The sequence below is a fragment of the Mus musculus genome, chromosome 12, assembly GCF_000001635.26.
Source record: "Mus musculus strain C57BL/6J chromosome 12, GRCm38.p6 C57BL/6J".
Lineage (NCBI taxonomy): Eukaryota > Metazoa > Chordata > Mammalia > Rodentia > Muridae > Mus > Mus musculus.
In genome coordinates, this window is record NC_000078.6 from 33110513 (window position 1) to 33132530 (window position 22018).

General features: G+C 45.7%; 1 long non-coding RNA gene across 1 annotated transcript in view; it reads right to left on the reverse strand.

Annotated features, from left to right (window-relative positions):
- Positions 1-1198: 1198 nt before the first annotated feature.
- The window catches only part of F730043M19Rik (RIKEN cDNA F730043M19 gene), a 35876-nt gene continuing 15056 nt past the window's right edge, over positions 1199-22018 (reverse strand). Inside the window, exons 5-6 of the long non-coding RNA NR_015602.3 lie at positions 8605-8820; positions 1199-1625 (exon numbers count right to left, since the gene is read on the reverse strand). This is a non-coding gene — a long non-coding RNA (RIKEN cDNA F730043M19 gene). The remainder of the gene's footprint in view (positions 1626-8604; positions 8821-22018) is intronic.

Consider the following 22018-nt stretch of genomic DNA (forward strand, 5'->3'; position numbering starts at 1 on the left):
CTCCGTTGGGCAAGGCAAGGTCTACATCTATTCTGTCCATTGCTGTATCCTAGGAGAGAGACTCTGACACCAGGCCCCAGGCCCCCCTGATGTTTGTCTGAGAAAAACGGGTACACAGCTTTGGGAAAACTTGGTTTAGTGAGTGGGCAAGAAGACAGGATGGCAGCATACATCATAGGTACTGGGAGACTTCCTTCATTCATACTCTTGGGGTTTTGCAACTGTCCATCCCTAAAGCCCTCGGTCCCCCTTGAAATCTTGTGCTGGAGCCCTTCAACATTTTAAAGCTCTCCCCTCTCAACATTCTCACACACAGCCACCTTCCACTGGGCTGATTTTAATGGAGAATGAAACAAGTAGAAGGCAGAGCGTTGGGGAAGTTGACAAAGATAAACGGGGAGGAGGAAGTTTACATGGGAGAAGGAAGCTGATTGTTGTCCCACAGCTGTTCTGCACCGTAACTCAAGAATACCCATCGAGATTTGTTCCCTTCATCCGGGAATTCACAGGGACTCCTCACCGGAAACAAGAGACCTCAGAGGACACAGGCACTTGCCATAGACGGGCAATGCTGTGGCTCCGAGCACGCTGTCAGCTGAGAGCCTGTAACAGTCCATCTGGGGACTAGCAACCTTGTTGAAATGTTGAGAACAAAGGCTTTTTTGTCTTCTGCCACTTGTGAGGCAGTGCTTTTCAAAGGAACTCTAATTATAAATCCTTGTGAGTAAACTTGGCAGCGTTGAAGATCTGCCTTGTGTCCTAACTTTCTCAGTCCGTTTAGGCCTGGCGAAATCCCAAAAGCTTTCTGCCGAGCCCTCTTTTCCTAATTCCTAACCCCTAGAGTGGCTTCAGGGAAATTTCATCCATATGTTTCTGAGGCACTTACAGTGAACTCGTGTTCTGCTAGAAGGAATGTGTTCTCAAGTTCCAGAGTCCAGAGCATAGCATGTTTTCGGCCTGAAATGGATGATGCTAGCTTTGGGAGAATGTTTTTGAACTTTCTAATTACAAGGCCGGAAAGAGTGTGGTATTTCCTGCTCTGGCTCTCCTTCTCCTTTCTAGAGCGTGTTTGAAAACCTTCGCTATTGTTTATGAAGCTGGTAAATGTCACGTGTATGTTTGGATCTAAACAAGCTGGGGATCTAAGAGGGTTTTAAAAAACAAACAAACGAACAAACAAACAAACAAAAAACAAGTTCCTATTTTTAACCTAAGCCAGAAAAGAAAGAAACATTTATTGAACTCACCATACATGGCAGGTGCATCTCAGCAGCCTGGTGAAAGAGACATTATCCTTATTTATAAGGAATCAGACACAGATTCTGAGAAAAAGTTTGTACTTAGTAAACTCGAGCTTGGGATTCAAACCAGAAGGCATCTAGCTCCAAGGCTGTGTTCTTTCTTATCAGCCCCACGAGTTCACAAACACAAAGCGGGGCTTTCGTATTCTAGTTCATGGTCGGTGTGAGGCTAAGGGTGGCAGGCAGTTTTCTGTTTGGCTTCTTTTAAGTGAACAGACTAGACTAGTCGCTACCGCCGGAGGATTAATCGTTCTTCGGTGCTGTTGTCTCAGGAGAGTTTAGGCCAGGGTCTTCCTCAGCGTGATCAGATGTCAGACACGGAAGCTGTTGTTTTGGGGAAGAAGTGTTTTCATGATGATCAGCTATCAGCTGAGCAGAACTACAGGTAAGAAAGAGGCACACTCCGGTATTTACTGGTTTGTGAGACAAAAAGCTCAGTTTCTTCAGCAAATAAATGGCAAGGAAAAATAAAAGGAAGGAAGCCTAGAGATGACAGAGAGCAAGCAAGAGTCGTTCCCAGCAAGGGCAGTGCGCAGATGTTACTTGGCTTTTGGTTTGGAGAAACCAACGGAACAAAGAAGTTGTGAGATAAACAGGAAATCAGAGTACAGACGGAAAGATATATATTATTAACAGATTAGTGTTAGTTACATATGATGAAGATCTACTGATCAGATCTAAAGAGAAAAGGACAGACCTTGGTCTAGTGCTGGAGCTCCAGGCAAGAGGGCATGCTTGTGGGACTGAGTCCCATCTGTCTCCTTGCCACAAAAGACAGACAGGATTGTATAGCATAATAATGGGGGTTTAAAAAGAAAAGGAAGAAGCAAAGAAGGGAGGGAGGAGGAGACGGGAGAAGAGTTGAACCAATAGAAAAGAAGTTCCCATCAGAGAGAGCCAAAGTCCTACAGAATCATGTCCGCACATGTGCAGTTTGTGAGGGCCCAGTCTCTGCCTCTCTCTTCTCTGACCAGCAGAGCAGAGGGCCCTCCTTGCTGGGAGAGAACACCCAGTGCTTTCCAGCTTTGTTGTGCAGCACAGAGGTTTGCTAGCTGTGCCGGAATGAGAGCCATGTCAGGTAACTGGAGTTCTGATGACAAGCGATCAGATAGCAGAATGCTGACAGACAGGGCCTGTGAGGTGGTTGTGAGGAGCGGGAGGGGGCTTCAGACTTCGAGGTAAAGACCACCTGTTCAGCAACTCCAGCTGCAGAACTTTTTCAAATTCAGTCTTTCTTGTTCCTTTATAATTCATATATGTTGAATGCATGGAGTTTAAATGTACAGTCCTTACTGTCCCACTTTAAAAATTATCTTTGATGAGCACATATGCTTTATTATCCACACCACAATGAAGAGAGGAGAGGTCCATGGTTCTAGAAAGTTCTGTCCTGGGCCTGTCAATTACTCAAAAGTCGCTACCTTAGAAGCACTGTGGTGCCTGATTCCTCCCTCCATGCTTGCCTATCTATAACTTTATATGAATGAAGCACAAGGTGGGTACTTTCTGTGCGTGGTCTTTTTAACACAGCATCATATTTTCAAGGGCCATTCAAGTTGTCATATGATATAGCTCACTCTTTCTCTGTTGTGAAATAGTGTTTATGATACGACTATAGAACGATTTGAGTATCCATTTTCTGGGGGACATTTGAATTGCTTCACTTTGGGTTATTACTAAAGCTGTTAAGTCTACTGGCAGGTGTCTGTTTTCATTTCTCTGGGGTGAAAACCTGGAATGTATTTTGACCATTGGTGGGTATGTGTCTCACTTCATGGGAAGCTCTCAGGCCAGTTTCTAAAGCGCTCGGTACCATTCCCTGCTGCTCTCCGGAGCCTGAGCCCCAGCCGCTGCCAGTGCTGGCCATCTTAACTTGGGCCCCTTTCACAGGTACCTCACTTTGGTTTCAACTTCAGTTCCCTTTATTATTATCGAACCTTTTCACGCTGGGCATTGTGGCACTCTGCAGACAGCAGCAGGTGGATCTCTGTGAGTTCAAGGCCAGTGTGGTCTACAAAGAGAGCTCCAGGATAGCTAGGGCTGATACATAGAGAGAAAGAAATACAAACAAACTAACAAACAAGAAACTTTTCATGTGTTTACTGCCCATTATTTCCCTTGCATAGTGCTTAGCCAAGTTTTGTGGCTAATTTGTTAACTAGGCTAATTGTCATTTTATTACTGAGCCCTGTGAGCTGCTAAGATGTACTGTCTGTGAGTCCTCTCTCAGATAGAGATGGAGCAAATAACTTTCTGTAAGTGGCTATTGATGAGCAGAAATTTGTAACTTTAGCTATAAATGGCTCCACTGTAGAGCTCAGACTTCAGCATGCATGTGACCTGGGTTTGACTCCACCACCACCACTGAAAAGGAGGACAAAGAGAGCAGGAGAATATTGAAGGCCAGGAGGAGGGGAGGGGAAAGAGGGGAGAGAGGAGGGGGGAGGGGAGGAGAAGTTTTTGATTTTTATGATATCTACTTAATAATTTTCTTTCTCCCTTCCTTCCTTTTTTCCTTCCTTTTTTCCCTCCCCCCCCCCCCCCGCTCTCATTCTTTCTATTTGTGGAACCCTTCCCCACTGATGTGGCTACTTTAATCATTCTAATATTTAGCTATGATTGAAAACAAATACACAAGGGTTTCAGGAAATTAGACTCCAAAACTAGAGGGCTCAAGAGCTTGAATGTATGAAAATACAAAACAAAACAACAACAACAAAAAAGGCACAGTCTTGATGAACACAAAAGTACCTGAAACCACTTCTGTCCACAGAGAACACTTTTACTCATAGGCAAATGGAAGGGCACCTGAGGACCAGCCCAGAGCAGAACTCATGTTACACAAACACAGACCTGGAAATTCCTGCTTGGAACAAGAAACAATGACCCAGTAAAGGCAGAGGTTGGTGATGGGTGGTGCTGCTGCCTGGCCATCTGGGAGAGACACGATCAACACTGGTAGAGCAGAACACATGCTGTGACAGACCTCAAGCTGATGGCAGATGCAGCGGTACCTAGGGTGTCCCATGCAGCGCTAAATGTGTTTCTATGCCCCATGAATTACAGCCCAGGGAAGCAGAAGACCTCACTGTCTTAGTCAGGGTTTTTATTCCTGCACAAAACATCATGTCGGAGAAGAAAGTTGGGGAGCAAAGGGTTTATTCAGCTTACACTTCACCAAAGGAAGTCAGGACTGGAACTCAAGCAGGTCAGGGAGCAGGAGCTGATGCAGAGGCCACGTAGGTATGTTATTTACTGGCTTGCTTCCCCTGGCTTGCTCAACTTGCTTTTTTATAGAACCCAAGCCTACCAGCCCAGGGATGGCACCACCCACATGGGACCCTCCCACCTTGATCACTAATTGAGAAAATGCCTTATAGCTGGATCTCATGGAGGCATTTCCTCAATGGAGCTCCTTTCTCTGTGAAAACTCCAGCTTGTGTCAAGTTGACACACAAAATCAGCCAGTACAATCACAGAGGCTACTGGGGACCATGCAAATCTCTGCAAATTTACAAAACATGGGAGTCATGCCAGAGATGACAAAATGGTCCAAGCTTGAAGCAGAGTTGTGAGAGATTGTCAGGTCACAGCAGCGGGCGTCACCTAGCACTGCAAATTGTTGGCCATGAGCCTCATTCTTTTGAGACCAACCTGTAGCTCGCTGACTCCGCTGAAGTCAGTGAGCTCTGCAGGCCTATCTTTTTTTTTTAAGAGTATGAAAATGTTTATTATTACATTATTCAAGGAAGATTTCATTAACTATCATTGAGCATGAACTCATGAGAGCGGTTCCATTAAATGAACATCATGTACATATCCCTTATTAGATATTTATTAGATATTTTCTTTATATACATTTCAAATACTATCCCGAAAGTTCCCTATACCCTCCCCCTGCCCTGCTCCCCTACACACTCACTCTCACTTCTTGTCCCTGGCGTTTCCCTGTACTGGGGCATATAAAGTTTGCAATACCAAGGGGCCTCTCTTCCCAGTGATGGCCAACTAGAACATCTTCTGCTACATATGCAGCTAGAGACATGAGCTCTGGGGGTACTGGTTAGTTCATATTGTTGTTCCACCTATAGGGTTGCAGACCCTCTACTGCGGGCCTATCTGTCTCTGCTTCTTCAGCACTGGGATTTGGGGCCTGTATCAGCTTGGCGCTTACCTGTATCAGCGAGGAGCTTACACACTAGTCCCCATTCTTTCAGAGCCCGCACTTTACCCACCAAGCTGTCTCCCCAGGCAAAATTCTAAAGCTCTTGAGCTCTCAGGAGCTCTCGTGCTCAGCTCAGAGATCGAAAACCATAGTTTCAAAAGCACTGGACTGGAAGCTAAGTAAATGGTAAAGGGGTGAATATACCTGGTACACCCCGACAATGAGTCAAGGCTAAAGATACATGGAGCAAGCTTGAACGCTACTAAAAAGAAAATAGCAGCTATACTAGCAGGATCCAGCCAGTGGGGTTCCAAGCAGAAGACATCCTGAAAGAGGGGAACCAGGGAAGCAAAGTTCAGTGGATGCCCAAAAGGTGAAAGGGGATGTGTAGGCAGATCACAGACATGAATAGTGATGAAGCTGTATGTCTGGTACTAGAATGATGGATGAAGTTAAACCCCATGGCACTTAGAAATCAAGAAGGAATCCCAATGTAATCTGGGCTCTGGGTGCCAATGCGTTGATCTAGGCTTAAGCTTTGTAGCCAACATGCTGGTTTGGTGTGGGATGTCAGCAGTGGGAGAGGTCAGTTGTTGGCTGGAATTATGTAGGAACTCTCAGTCTTGCCATGTACGTGTGTGTAGTGCTGGACATTGAGCCCAGGCCCTCATGCATAGTTAGCATGAACAGCCCCAGTCCCTAGGCAGGGCCCAAGTGTATAGCCCAGGTTGGTCCTAAACAACAGCTCCCATATCTCTGCCTCTGAGTGCTGGGATTGTGAACCTAGCATATGGCATTTGGGGAAAGGAAAAATATGAATAATAACTTGTATGATCATTAAAAAGCTTTGTACATCAAAAGACATTATCCAAATGAAAATCCAATCTACTCATGTTCTGCTGAAGGATCTTGAAACTGAAGAGAAATCCCCAGGAAGGAACACTACGTGTCTTTGAATGTTTCAAAAGTCGTGGAGAAAAGAATAGCTTGGCTTTAAAACACATAATTGAGAGCAGTCAGTGGACCATGTCCTGGTCGAAGCCATGGGAGGGACATCTCACAACGGCCTGTCAGAGATGATATTTGAGGAGCCTGGCTTGCTTAATGTTTCAGAAACGGGGCTGATCTTCTGAAACACAGAAAAGTGTCATAGAGTGCAGGCTTCATGGCATGGTGGTTCATATTCCAATCCCAGCACCCAGAGGCAGAGGCCAATGAATAGCAACTTTGAGTCTGGGTGGGGATAATTAATAATATCTTGGTTGATTTTTTTGTTGTTGTTGCTTTTTAAAGACATGCAGGTAAGCACACATACATGTGCATATGAACATACAATGTAGATTTCATGGTCACAAGCAGTCCTTCAGAACCTTAGTAAAACAAGCCGACTTTATAAAATTCTCAAAAAAATTCTGCTGGAAGGTCAGGCTTGGAAGACACCCTTGTGACCTCTCTGTTCCCTTAGTTCAAGCACCTATGCTAATTGGAGTTTTAAAAAAATAAGGTTGGGCCAGGCAGAGGTGATGCATACCTTTAATTCCAGCTCTTGGGATACAGAGGCAGGAAATGTCTGTGTTGAAGATGCCTGATCTACAGAGTGAGTTCCAGGATAGCCAGGGCCACATAGAGCAACCATGTTTCAAAACCAAAACCAAAAACAAACACAAAACAAGAAGCAAAGATGGAGCTAGAGTTGTTTTGTAGGAAATCCTGATGCGGTAAGAGTATACATAAATATTTGGGTGATTGCATCCTAGAACAATGTATGCATGCCCAGAGTAGACTCTGGGGATCCTGAAGAATGGAAGCTTTGAGAATGTCAGTGTCTGCAAAGTACCAGTCCGAAGGGTCCTTGAAGTCACAAATACTATGTCCTTAATAGAAACATATGACCTAGTGCGTTTGAGATAAGCTCTGTTTTAGGCAAAGCTAGAGAGGGAGGCAGATGTCAAGATGTTGCAGCCAGTGAAAGGAACAGAGGAGAGGCGCGGCTTTTGTTACTTTGTAATTGGAAGAGGATGTTATTTCAGGCAGTGAGACATTTAAGTAAAGCCATTAATTGTTTGTTGCTGTCAGTGATAAGAGGTGAACATACAGGAAGCGTGCTTGAAATCAGCCAGTGTTGAAAATTAAAGATGAGTCCCAAAGGCCTGGAATGAAAGACAGGCTAGTGTTCAGTACTAGTGAAGCAGGCCTGAGAGGTGGCTCAGTGACAAAAGGTAGGCATTACCAATGGGATGACCTGAATTCCATTCCTAGGACCCAAAGGATGGAACCAACCAACCAATTCCCTCAAGTCATATTCTGCCCTCTTCACGCACAGTGGCATGCATGTGCCACCCATACACACATACACACACAAATCAACAAACACAATTTCATATAATGTATTATGATCATAATTACCCTCCCAACCCCCCCCCCCATATCTGTCCTTCCTTATACACACAATTCTTTGCTCTCTTTTTCTCTATCTTATAAAATACTTTGAGTCCAATTTATGTTGCCCAAGTAGTCTTGGGTGTGAACCCACACCATCAATATACCAGAACCCACAACTGCTTTGTCCTTGCAAGGTTGGGAATTTAAAACTCTGATTAGGGACAAGGCGAGGAACAAAGAAATGACAGATAAATGGGCAGAGAAATGCTGGAATGGATAACCTGAACTCACGGATGGAGAAGTGTGAGATGAGTGGAAACCTGTCACTAGACAGAAAAACTGATAAAAGTTGAGCAGATTAAGGAACCCCAGCAATTCTCATCACACCAGGACAACTGACTAACTACCATAGAGCCTAGTTCTCCATGCTAATGAGGTATTTAGATGCCCCGCCCTCCAGGGTTTAGCCAATGAGCTTCCCTTCCTGGGCATCTCTTCCTGCAAAAGGTGTTTAATCTCTGGTCCACCCTGAGCAAGTCATATGTGTCCTTTTCCACCACTATTAAATAGTTTGGACAAGCAAAGACTGTCTTCTTCCACAAGGACTGCTATGGGGAGAAGCCTTTGTCCTCTTCCCAGACGTGTCTGCGTGTCCGGGAGTTAGAGAACCACAGCCTCCGTCTGCCCCAGCTCGAACTGCCCCAGCCTCACCCGGAAAAACATGGTCTGGGGCCCCGATCTTAGGCTACATTTTACCTCCACCAGCAGCGTCTTGTTTCAGTGTGTCCCGCAAACACAGCACCCCGGTGGTGGTAAGGAAGGAAAGTAGCCAAGCACCTCTGTTTCACTTCCCTGAGGGGTGTCATGACACCCCAGCAGCGCAGCAAAACGCAGTCCCACAGAGAAGGTGCGGCAGGCACCTCAGAAGCAGTATTTGTTGTGTCCTATTGGACAGACAGGCAGAGTTATTGCCTGCAGATAAAACAAGAAAGCAGGGTTTAGGGTATATGGTGGATTAGGAAGGCAGGTTTAGCTAATCTCCGTCGGAACAGTCTCTGTAGGGATTAGTCTGCAGGTGGTAAATATTCTGCAGCAGAAAGCTGTGGTGGGCATTTTCTGCATCCACTGTTAGAGTTTCCATTCTGACCCAAGGAAGGCTTTGCTGTCCTGCTGAGCGCCACCTGGAGAAGCCTTTGCCATGGCCAGGCAGCTGAGGCCCTGGGGTCCTGGCCATGGCCAAGCCCATGTCAGCAATACACATTTGCTCGGGACTGTGCTCTATCCCTCGACAAACATAGCAGCTTTCAAATGCCAGGAGCCACTCAGCTAAACGTGGGGCTTCATGTCCACCTTCCCCACTCCAGTGCTGAGATTTTACCATTTAAAAAACCAAACCAAATCAAAATGAAACAAACAAACACTAGTGGACAGCTGGAGACACAAGTCGGCAGGTAAGAACACTGCTTTTCTAGAGGACCCAAGGTTTGGTTCCTACAATGGGTGGGTCACAACCTCTTGTGACTTCAGGGAATCTTCATCTGGTCTCCACAGACAAACACTTACACACACACACACACACACACACACACACACACACACACACACACTGACACACACAAACATACAGACACACATGCACACATTTTAAAAAGTACTAGCAAAACAGTGGTTATATAGTACTTCCCTAGTCTCCTTCATTGGCTAAGCCCTTATCAGTCACAAGATACTGGCTTGTTCTGAGAGCAGCATTTTCCCTAGCTTTGTAGAAAAGGAAATAAGGAATCTGAGAGAACAAGCATACACCAAATAGGTGTAGCCAGATGCATTCATCTTATGCTTAATTTTTTACTAATGTTTTTTAAACTTGCCTAAGTCCTATTGGAATTAATGAGGTGCAGAGTCGTTTTTAAAAGCATTACCGGAATCACAGCATCTTTTCATCTTCACACACTGCCAGGTCAATGGGTACCAATGTATATGCTTGTATGTTTATCACATGGGCACATCCAACCCTTCTTCAGCCCCAGTCAATAGGTACCAATGTGTATGTCTATCACACGGGCCCATTACAGCCCGTCCCCAGCTGGGAAGAAGGGACGTGTGTGTGTGTGTGTGTGTGTGTGTGTGTGTGTGTGTAAGTGTCTCTCTGTGGAGGCCAGAAGAAGAGTCCCTGAAGACACAAGAGGTTGTGACCCATCCATTGTAGGAACCAAACTTTGCTCCTCTGGGAAAGCAGAGTTCTGCTGTCTCTCCAACTGTCCACTAGTGTTTGTTTTAGTTTGTTGTTGTTGCTTTTAATTACAAGAGTTTATTTTCTTCCAATGCACTGTACAAATAGCTTTTCCTGTGATCTTGGCATAGGCAGGAAATAAAATGGGGGTGCAGAGAGACACTGGACGAGAACAGTGATGACTTAGCAATGTGGGAAGATGTCTGTTCACCCAGTGAAAATCTTCATACGTCTCTCGTGTGCACAGCCCCCTAAGGCAGCCAGCAAACATGAAATAAAGTATTATTTAGTTTACTTTGGAAACAAACAAGCAAAACAAAACCTTCTGCTATTAGAAAAACAGAAAACATATTGGGAAGTGGGATTGGTTGAATAACTCATTGCTTCAAAAAAAAAAAAAAACCAAAAAACCTGTAAGTATTGATTTTCACAATGTGCCCTCAGGCAGCTTACAAACATCAGGGACTTGCATCTGAAGAAGAATGAGGAAAGGGGTATTGTTTGAGTCCCAAAGCTGGAAGAGTCACCGGTCTGTGTCAAGTTAGAATCTGTGCTGTTTGTAAGGCTTTTACAAACTCTGGAATTCAGCATCGGCAAGTTGTTGAAAATGATGCGCACACTGGCAGGTTACAATCAAATGTAAGGGAAGATATTGAGCAGTGTGGTCAAAGCCTGCAGCGCTCACACCCTTGGCCCAGGAACTTGGGGGAAATTTATCTTAAGGAAACAAGTTTAAAAGTCATCACACAATGCTTCAATCTGGCATGGTTTCTACCACTGAAGACTCAGACGCAGGCTAAGGCTTAATGACAGATTATCAAAGGAAACTATAGCAAAACCACCATGAAACGTGAGGTTAAAATGTCAGTAATGGCCGGCCATGGTGGCACACACCTTTAAGCCCAGCCCTTGGGAAGCAGAGGCCGGTGGATCTCCGCGTGTTCAAGAATAACCTGGTATACGTAGTGAGTTCCAGGAACTAAATAGTGAGATCCCGTGTCAAAAACCACAAGAACAAAACGTCAGGAATGAACTATTGAAACCAGACATTGCTATAGACACAGTGCCAAGAGGAAAAAATTGCAGAGTATATCATTGTGTCTGTACCACAACGTGGTTGAATACATATATATTACCAATATACCTATGTCTAAGGACTGAACTAACTCATGGAAAAATTCAGACAATATTTTTATTAGAAATTATGAGTGGATTTTTATCTTTAGTCTGGTTTTGACAGACAAAGTAAATTTGAGTTTGGGACAGAATGAAAGGACAGAATGAATTTCAATGGGCTTTAGCCTCTCGCTACTAACTCTACCTCAACACACTTTGTCCCTATGGAAGGGAGCAGGTTGGACTTAGGGTGAAGATGCTGCAGCGTAGGACTTTCACATGCACAGAGTACTGTGTGTTCCTTCCAGGCTGGAAAACACAGGCAGTGGCAGAGATCGGATGTGGTCCCGTCCCTCCCTGTGCATCTTGCAAAAATTCAATGAAATGCTGTTCTCTGCGTGCTCAGAATTTGTCTGAGGTAGCAAAGCTGATCTCCAAGGTCTGAGAGCTGAGCTGATCCCAAGAGTCTCCCCCTTCAACTCCTCACCCTGTTCCCAAACAAGGGTCAGTGGCAGTGGCCAGGAGCCCTATGGACAATGACCCCTGTCTTGGCTGTGCATAAGATCTTTGGAGGCATGCTTTAAACCTGTGGATGCCTCACCTCCAGAGACCGTGGTCCAGAGGGTGTCTAAGATAGAGCTATAGAGCAACACCCCCTGGTGATTCATTTATGTGAGTCCTGTAGGGGCCTTTGCATTCTCAGCCGTAATCCTGCAAACATTTCAACTGGCTACCTAAATTGAGTTGGACTTCATTCACACGTTTAATATCTTATTGTGGTAAAATGCTCACATCATAAAAGTGACCTCTTTGGTCACCTTAAGGTGCTTGATTTAGTGATGAAGTACACTTACAATGGTGGCAACCATCACAAATACCTAGTTCGAGGACATTTTTATCATCCCCAAGGGAAGCCCGGCAAGCATACTCCCCATTCCTCCTTGCTCTCAGTCCTGAACAGCCATCTCTGAACTGGCCTGCTTGAGACATGGAACTAGATCCATATAACACATGCCCTTTGTGACTGCATGCTTTAGCAGTTTTCAAGGCATGTCCTCCCTGTGGGTGGGTTCTCACACGTTTCTTCTCCATCCCACAGGTACCTTAGGCCTGTTATTCATAGGTCATTGGTGTCTGTCTGTGTGTGTGTGTGTGTGTGTGTGTGTGTGTGTGTGTGTGTGTATTTAATATCCATTTACTCTTTCCTCAAATCTGAAGATTCTTTCCAGAAAGAAGAACTGAGGAAGGAGAGCTTTGAGTCAGAGGCTCTCCTCCATATATGGTCGGGGACATCCCTATCTACACACTGGAGACTTGTTAGTCATACTTTCAGGGCTTTCCTGAGACCTACTAAATCAGAAATTGGAGCGGCCCCATCCAGCACCCTGATTTGAACAATTTCTAGGTGACTCAGAACCAGGAGTAGACTTGAGAGCTCTTAGGTAATTGAAAACTGTGATAGCTAGTTACAATTGTCCATTTATTACACTGGGGAAATCACCTAGGAAGAATCTCCAGGAAACACTGTCTAGATTGGGTTGACCTGTGGACATGCCTGGAAAAGATTTTTTTGGAGTGGGTTAATTACGGTGGGAAGGTCTACCCTGAACGTGAGTGGCACCATTTCAGGGCTAGGAGCTGCACAGGCTGAAGAGAGGAGAGGTTGCTGAGAGCCGCCATGAGTGTGTTCTGTTTGCTCCCTCTGACTGCTCCTGTGACTTCCCCACTACGATGGACTGCCACCTAGAATTGTGAGCTAAAATAAACCCTTCCTGGGTTGTTTTGTCAGGACATTTTTATCACAGCAACATGAAACAAAACCTAGGCACACAAGCACATACACACATGCACATGTATGGCACACACACATGCCATACACACACACTTTCCAAGAAAGAGCACACAGCTGACTTGAAACCAGGTCATGTTGCCAGCCATGAACCAGTGAAACAGCTCCAGCCTAGACTTTTATCTCACAATCAGATCGATCTGGGTAGTTATTAATGATAGCTGATACTCAGGGGAATGCAAGAGAATAAAATACATTTCTAGGTTTCAACTAGTTTTGACTGTGCCTGAAACGGAGTACTCACCATATTGAGTGCTATCTGCTATTGTTATCACACATGCAAGGTACTTAGAGTGACTGGCAATTGAAGTGAGCTATTATCCCCACCCCATTACCGGGACAGGTGGGCATCCCGAGAAACCTTGATTTCCTGAGGGATTTCACGAGTAGCACTCTGCAAGAGAAACTGAGGGCAGACCCTGACAGCTCCTCCACCCTTGCTGCTGCAGGGTGTGTCAGAAGGAGGCAGAGAGTGAACTCAAGTCTCCCTTGATCTAGCTCAGCTCGGGGAGGCATCTCACTCCTCAAGGCCGAGAGCCACAGCCTTGAGTTCCCCACCCGAATGTGTTCGGGCTCAACTCTGAGCATCACACAGAAGAAGGCAGGCTTTCTCTCGTCCATGCACGTGAGCAGTGGAAAAGCTCACGTGTGCTCTGGGAGGCCTCAACCCTGAGAGAGGATGCCCTTGCCCTCAGGTTTCCTCTTCCATTACCTGCTTTCCCCAATCTTTTTCTCTTACTTTCATGCCTTTGGGCACTGAAAATAACCTTGGCAGACAACAGAAGCAAGTTAGAAATTGACTCGGAGGCATTTACTAAACAAAACTTTGAGAAGGAGAGGAAAGGGCAGACACTGAAGCTGACAAAGCAAGATGGCAAGTCTAAGGCTCAGGGAAGAAGCAAACACAACAGAAAAAGAAGACCAGAGACAGGAGTCAAGAATGGGGAAATACTGTGTTGACAATTACTTACCCCTACCCAAGCAAGCATAGTGACGCTTTGTCTTAATCTTTGCACAAGTATAGGTACCTACAATGAGCCTGAAACTAAAGCTAACTGGTGTTTGGAATTTGTGCTGGCTTATGACTTAACACCTGGCATTGACTTATATGGAAAAGTTTAACAACCTAGGATTGTTCGGCTTATTGAAAAGGGTGCCGGAGTGGCAGGGGGACTCTTTGTTGACATCCCCCGTCCCCCTTTATTATCTTGTCAGCTCTCTGAATATTCTAGGCAACGGCTAGTGGAGTGGATTCCTCTGTTTAAATAGGTGCAGTCTCTACTATGCTCATCCAATCAACATTAGCATCTCTGACACCCCCTGCAATGATCGGTCCAGGGATGCAGTACAAAACCCTGTGTGGTGGTTTGAATATGCTGTGCCTGTGTGGTCTTATTGAAGGAGGTATAGCCTTGTAGGAAGAAGTGTGTCACTGTGGGGGTGGACTTTGAGGTTTTATATATATATATATATATGCTCAAGTCTGAGTAGAGAGAGTCTTCTCCTGGGGTCCTTCAGATAAAGATGTAGAACCTCAACTCCTCCTGCACCATGCCTGCCTGGATGCTGCCATGTTCCTGCTTTGATGATAGACTGAACTTCTGAACCTGTAAGCCAGCCCCAATTAAATGCTGTCTTTTATAACAGTTGCCTTAGTCATGGTATCTGTTCTCAGAAGTAAAACCCTAACTAAGACACTTGGTTTGAGCTTCTGCAGTCTTTGAGCCATATTTCTTTCTTTCTGTGATGATCCCCCCAAGGACTGCCACTGTCCCCTGGTCCCCAAAATAGAAGCATGTGGTTCTGTATGGCAGCAAATTATCCTTAGGAATAAGAATAACTGAATTCCTAAATATAGACACTGAAGTCCAACAAAACACACTCTACCCAGGCTCTCTTGTAAAGATCCTATGTGACTACATATCTGCCAACAAAATGTAGTAAAAAATGTTCTATGATGCGACCAACCGTAAAGATGAAGGGACACTCTTTCCTCTGCCCCTTCCTCCAGCCTAAAATGCAGGTGTTAGATGTAATGGCTGGAGCTCCAGAAGTCATTTGGACCTTGAGGTGACCTTAAAGAAAGAGCCATGCTCCAGGAAGTGGAGGATCATGCTAGACGTGAAGAGTGGCATCAGAGAATCAGCCCCAGACTCTCAAAGCTTCTCTTTTTTTGAGGAAGAAACAGACTTCTGTCTTGTGATAGCTCTTGTCACAAAGAGTTTCCCGTCACGGGGTAAAAAAATGTAACAGATGGACCCAGACGTCTGTTCACGACCATCTTGTACAGATAAGGGAGGCCAGACTTGGGAAGGAGCTCAAACCTTAGAAGCCGAGTTGAAACCAGGTCGGTGCCAGGCATAATGCTGTCTGTGGTCTCACCTCCATCGAGGATGAAGCAGCAAACTGCAGGAGTTCAGAACCAGCCTGAGCGATATATCAGGATCCTGGAGAAAGGGGGGATGAGGGGAAAAGAAGGAAGGAGAGGAGGAGGAGGAGGAAGAAGAGGAGGAGTGGGGGGAAGACCAGTGGATGAGATAAATGGGGTGCAGAGAAAGGGGAGCAGAAGCAGGGGAGGAGAGGAGCCAGGTCTTTTACTATATCCTAGGGCTTCTGAGTCAAGCTAAAGCTGGCCTGGTAAAACTTTCCAGTGACATGAACTGATACAAATTCACCATCATTTTTAAAGCTAGTTTTCATTGGCAATTTTGCTTATGAAAGACAGAATCCCACTCCCAGCAGAAGCCATGTGTCTTTAGGCCACACCTGGGTTCTTCTGGTTGGGGTGAGACTGAATAAGGATGGATGTTTTGATTTCCTAGCACTTCTTGAGTCCCTACTATGTGCCAGACAGTGGTCTGTGACTCATCTTGCAACAGTACTGAGCTGGCTGAAATTGGTTTGTGACTACTCTTATCACAGTGCTGAGTTGGCAGAAATTGTCACTCACCAGGCTAGAAACTAAGACTGAGAGATGCATTTCTGGAGACCATTTGTGGCAGTCTCACCAAGAAGAGTGTTTGCAGTCAGGTGGCTCAGAAATTCTTCCTGGCTAGAGACAGGGCTGTGTCCCTTGGCCCCTCTCACTCCTTTCTGTCCTTCAGAACTTCTTGAATGTCAAAAAGAATGCCATCTCTAGGGACCTTGATGACTTATGAGGCAGAGACTGGTGTTGGGAGCACAGCCTGGATGCCCGGTTCAGCTCTTGTTAGCTAAAGCTGATGCTGTCTTAAGAAATGGTTGCTTCTCTGCTGCTCAGCTCAGACTGAAGGCCGGGCACCACATTCTGCAGTGGCACCTTGCCTATTGATTCAGTGGATTGGTTGTGTCCAACTGCAGGTCTCTGAGCTTGTGCTGGGCTCTAGCACGCTGTTTTCCACCTACACATCGAAATAGCCCTGCCTGCATTACTTGGGGGCGGGGCGTGCCAGAGTGTCTTGTCCATTCACCCATGTGAGACTCAACTTCATGGGAAGTTACATGAAGCACACAGCTTAGAACTCCATGCTACTTAGAAATGGTTATGCCAGGCAAACGAAATAAAGATGATTCTTGCCACAGCCCACCTCATTTGGGTAAGTCATTTGCTATTTCACTAAGCCATGGAGGTGACGCCAGTGAACATGGATTCTGAAAGACTGTGTAATTACCAGTCATTGGTAGTCTTAGATCACCAGTAACATCCAGTCTTCCAGTGCAGGATCTGAATACACAGGCCAGGAGAGTTTTGCTTAAACTCTTCCTGAGTAAGACAACGTCCCAGTAGGGCAGGTCTCTGGACGGTTTGTCACACCTATGATCTCTTATCAGTATCACAGACAGCCAATATAAAAACACCAGAGGACTGCTATGCCCAGGCAGTAGACTTTTCTCCATGAGAATAAGCAACCTAAAAGGAAACGCTTCCTTTAAATGCATTTATAACCCCTACCACATATAACATCACAGTGTTGTATGTGCAGGAAAACAGGGAAAGCCAAGGCTGGGAGACTATACTGGCAGAAGACATACCCGATGAAGGACCGTTATCCAAACTCCACAAGACCCTCTTAAAACCCAATAGGGATATGAGCAACGAACATAGTTTTAAAATGGGCAAACTCTCTGAACAGATGCCTCATCAAAGAAGATATAGAGATGGAAGACGCATCCAGTACTCGGGAATGAAAATGAGAGCAACAGGAAGATGCCATCATACAACCATTAGCGTGGCTAACATCTAAAAACACTGGCAGTGCCAAACGCTGCCAAGACTAGAAGCAGGGACTTCACTATGCTGCCGGTGGAACCGCCACGTTGGAAGACAGCTTGGCAGACTCACAAAACTAAATATACTCTTACCATATGATCCGGTAATCATGCTTTTTGGGTATTTACCCAAAAGATTGAAAAGTTATGTCCACACAGAAACCTGCGCGTGGATGTTTATCTCAGCTTCATTCAGACTTGCTAAAATGAGGAAGCAGCCAAGATGTCCCTCAGCAGGAGAACGGAAGAAAGGAAACACTGTGGTACATCCAGACAAATGGAGTATTACTCAGCACTGAAAAGAAATGAGCTGCCAAGCCATAGAATGACACAGAACAATCTTAAGTGCACACACAAGAAAAAGAGCAGACCGGAAAAGAACACCTACTGGGATGGTTAAGACAAAGCTGTGGCTTTACAGGGGGTTAGCAGAGAGCAGAGATAAATAAGCCAGGTATTTCTCAGGGCAGTGAAACCACTACAATGGTGGATATACAGGGGTGACAGTGATGACAGTGTCAGACCCTCATCTGTGACACATGTGCCACTTGGCTGAGAAATATTCATAGAGGAGGAAGTTACATGTTTTGGAAACTGTACTTCCTGCTCAGTTTTGCCATCAATCAAAAACTGCTTAAAAGAAAAAGCCTATCAAAATAGCAGATGTGGGCCAGGCATGATGGCACGAATGAGTGGGTTCCAAACTAGCCAGAGCTATATAGAAAGATGCCTTAATAAACAAACAAACGAACAAACAAACAAATGAAAGAAAAAAAATCAATAAACAACAAATTGAGCTGAACATGGGACAATTTGTAAGTCTCTATAAAATAGTATTAAGAGACTGTAAGAACCACAACATACAACTCAGCTGTGTTATTCTTGCCACAGAGAGATGCCAGAATCTGTTTCCATTCCTGGGTCAGAATACCAGCCACAGCCAAGGCAGTTTTGCCAAATCATGGCAAAGGTTTAATGGAAGCCTGCTCCAAATTAGCATGTCCATCATTCCTGACACACAGGCACTCTGAACCATGGAAGCAAGATGTTTCCACCGGAGAGTCATGAGCAGAGTAAAGTGGCTCACGAGACCCTGGAAACAAAAGCACAGAGTACAGATTGCAAAGTGTCCAAACACAGCCAACTGCCACGGCCAGTGCTGCACACACAGCACACGGCACACACACAAGCTGTTCACCCTCCGATGGCAGGAAGGTTGCCACGGAAAGATCGGTGTCACTGGTGTGGGGTCAAAGAAGTGGGGAGGGGGGGTGTGCAAATTCTTTCTCTCTCTTAGAGGCTTAGTCTGTTTAAATTGCCAGAGGCTCTGTGCAACTGTCATCTACATGCAAGCAGCCTTACTGGAGTCTGACCTATTCTAGAGCTCTAGAGATGCACCCACGGGTGATACGATTGCAGAGCATAAACATGGTGGCATGCTTTGGGATTTTGGAGAGTTGAGTTTTAAAACAAAAGCTAAAAGCTAGTCCCCATCAGAAGCTCTGCACAAAACAGGACTTTTCATGATGGCTCCTTTCAGGATCTTGTAAGCCATTTCTTCTAACTCACCACTCAGCAGGAAGCTGTTCAGCCATTCAAGCTGCCAGAGGGAGTGCTTCTGTCTCCTTAACCACACCCAGACCCCCATTTCCACCCTGGGTCAGTTTAAGTAGTTTCTGAACTGTTAGCAAACCAGGCATCCATCTAACTCCAAGCCTCTAGGCCACTCCTGCTGCCACCCCCACCCTCCACCCCCTCCCTTCTGAACCAATCACAAAGGAAGATCCTTCTTGGTCTGGCACTTGCTGGCTGTGTGACCTTCAGCACATTCCTGCAGACGTGTGTCTCTGCGGGGCTGCCAACTTGCAAATGACTGGCAGCAGCTCTCTGCGAATTAGCACTCCACCCTGCTTGTGGTGAACAGCACTAATCAGATAGTATGATACAGGCTGTTTAGTGGTTGCGGTGTAGGATTGCAGTGTTAGGTTTGGAAGGAAGAGAGACATTGCTAGAAACCCTTAAGATAGTGATTGCTTGCCTGTCCGTGGAACTGAAGACATATATATATATATATATATATATATATATATATATATATATATATATATATATATATATATATATATATATCATAGCAGCTACCCCAGGGTTCTTCTGGCCCATTGCCTTACTTGGTACTCAGAGGTATCTTTCAGATTCACAGGTACCATTTCACCCCTCCCTCCCTCCCTCCCTCCCTCCCTCCCTCCCTCCCTCCCTCCCTCCCTCCCTCTCCCCATTGTTTCTTCTTTTCTGTTTGTTGCTTGTGCTTTGCTCTGTTTTGTTTGAGGCAGGGTCTCATGTATCCCAAGCTAGCTACCAAGTGAGGGGGGCTGAGGACCACCTTACATTTCTGATCCTCCTGCCTCCACTTCCAGAGCGCTGGGATTACAAATGTGTGCCTCCCTGCCCAGCCAACTCCCTGCTCCCTTTTCTTTAGCGCTTGCCACTTAGCTTGCCACTGGGTTCAATCTTGACCTCCAAATGCCAGCAGGCAGGACTCTAGCTTGGTCCCCAGGATGCACAGTGTTCGTTTTAGCAGACTAGTTTTTGGGAATTGCATTATTTTATTTTATTTTTGCACACTGCCAAACTCTGGCAGCACATGAGGAGGGTGTGAGCCCGTTTTATACACCACACCTTCCACTGGGAAAGCCCAGCAGGTCTCACAGGGGGTCGCCCTGGGAAACAAGAGTCCGGATTCTAAGCCTCCAAGCCAGGCTTCATGGAGACAACATTCACCCAGGAGATGCGGGAAGGTTGCTTAGGAGACAAGGCGGCTCTAACAACCGAGTTAGAACAGTAAATAAAATTGCCATCTGTTGAGTTCTTAATATGGGCTAGGCACCGTGCCAAGCGTTTTACAAGTGTTAGCTATCTCCTTTTTAAACCTGCTTAAATTGTGGAATAAAATACTCCTGGATTAAAGTGTTCAAAACAAATGCATGGTATAAGGAACAATCACAGGGCAAACAGTGCAGTTACCTCCAGGGTCAAGTCAGAGCATCCCAAGTCCTGGAGAATGGCCTGTTGGGGGAGCGCCCCTGTGGGCTCCCACCCTCTCCTCTCTGAGAGGCCCCACTGTGATTTCATGCCAATCCCTTCTTGTCTTTGGACTTTTCTCAACATGTGATAGGAAATGCAAGCTACACCGTTTGTAGCTTAGTTTTGTTTTCAGATGCTATGTCTTCTTGGGGGTTGCTGGAGATTGAGCCCAGAGCCTTGGAACATCCCAGACAAGCACGCTCCCAAGTTTCCATCTCATAGTTCAGGGCTGTGTAGTACTCCAGGGGGTGGTCTCACAGGTCTCCAACCATCAGCAGCACTGAGTTCCCCAATACCATCCTTCCAGTTGGGATCATCAGATTTTACAAACTGATGAACATGGATCCTATTTAGCTAGAGCTTCAATGGTGATGAAACTAATTTTTAAAATACTTAAGTTATTAATATATGCTATCAATCAATATATTATTAAGTTATTAATATTAATGAGTTATATTTCATGCATTCATCTGTCTTTTTTTGCCTCTTTTGCTGGGTGTTACACAGGTGGTTTCATGTGAATTGCTCTGTATTTTCCTTCATTAATGAGGCTGCCCCCCCAACAAAGACACACACACACTTGCAGACACACACACACACACACACACATTCACATACACAGAGATGCACACAGACACACGCACACACTCACACACACACAAGACAGACAGACACACACACTCACATACACTCACACTCACGTACACAGAGATACACACACAGACACACACGCACTCACCCATATAATACAGATACACACATGCACACACTCAAGACAGACACACACATAACACACACACACAGACACACACAGAGACACACACAGACACACAGACACACACACAGACACACACACAGACACACACAGACACACACACACACACAGACACACACACACACACACACACACACTGCTGTGTCTGTGCCTCTCCTGTCAGAACTTCCGGTTCTCTGCTCCATCCTTTTGCGTCTGTCTTTTTACCTCCTGCTCTTGTCGGTTTCAATTCTGGACACATGTTCTCTAGTGGTTTTGTATTGCACGTATTTTCTTCCGTTTCCATGCAACTACTTAATTCTCACAGTGGTTCCAGGAAGTAAAGGTTACCGATATGGCAGCAGAGAGGCCAGGTCACCCCAGACTCAGAGATGAGCTCTTCCTGCTCTGCTACACTCAGGCCTGCCCTTCCCAATGCTCCCAGTGCTCCCAGTGCTCCCAGGCTGCAGCCCAGCAAGAGCACCCCAGGGAGCCTCTCTCTTCCTCTTCCTTCTTCCTTCATCTTCGGCTTCCTTTTAATTTCATTTCCTGTTTCCCACTTAGGCAGCAGCCTATGACCCCCAGCTCCAAAGATCACCCTAGAGCTCTCCCTCCTGCTCCACAAAGCAGTCCTGTGAGGCGCTGTGCCTTCCTTCCATGAGCAGGCTTCCAGATCGCACACACCACATCAAGGCTCAGGTGCTGTTCTGTGTGAGCAGCTAAAGCAGGGGCGGCTGTAAGCACAAGGGCCGAGTACTGATCTCAAAGCAGGTTCCCTCCTAGAGGTCTGCTTTTGTCCGGAGGCTCCCCAATTTCTATGGCCTCTCCTTTTGTCCTGGTGGTAGATCCTCTCTCCCCAATTTCTGCCATGTCTGCACTCTCTGCCAAG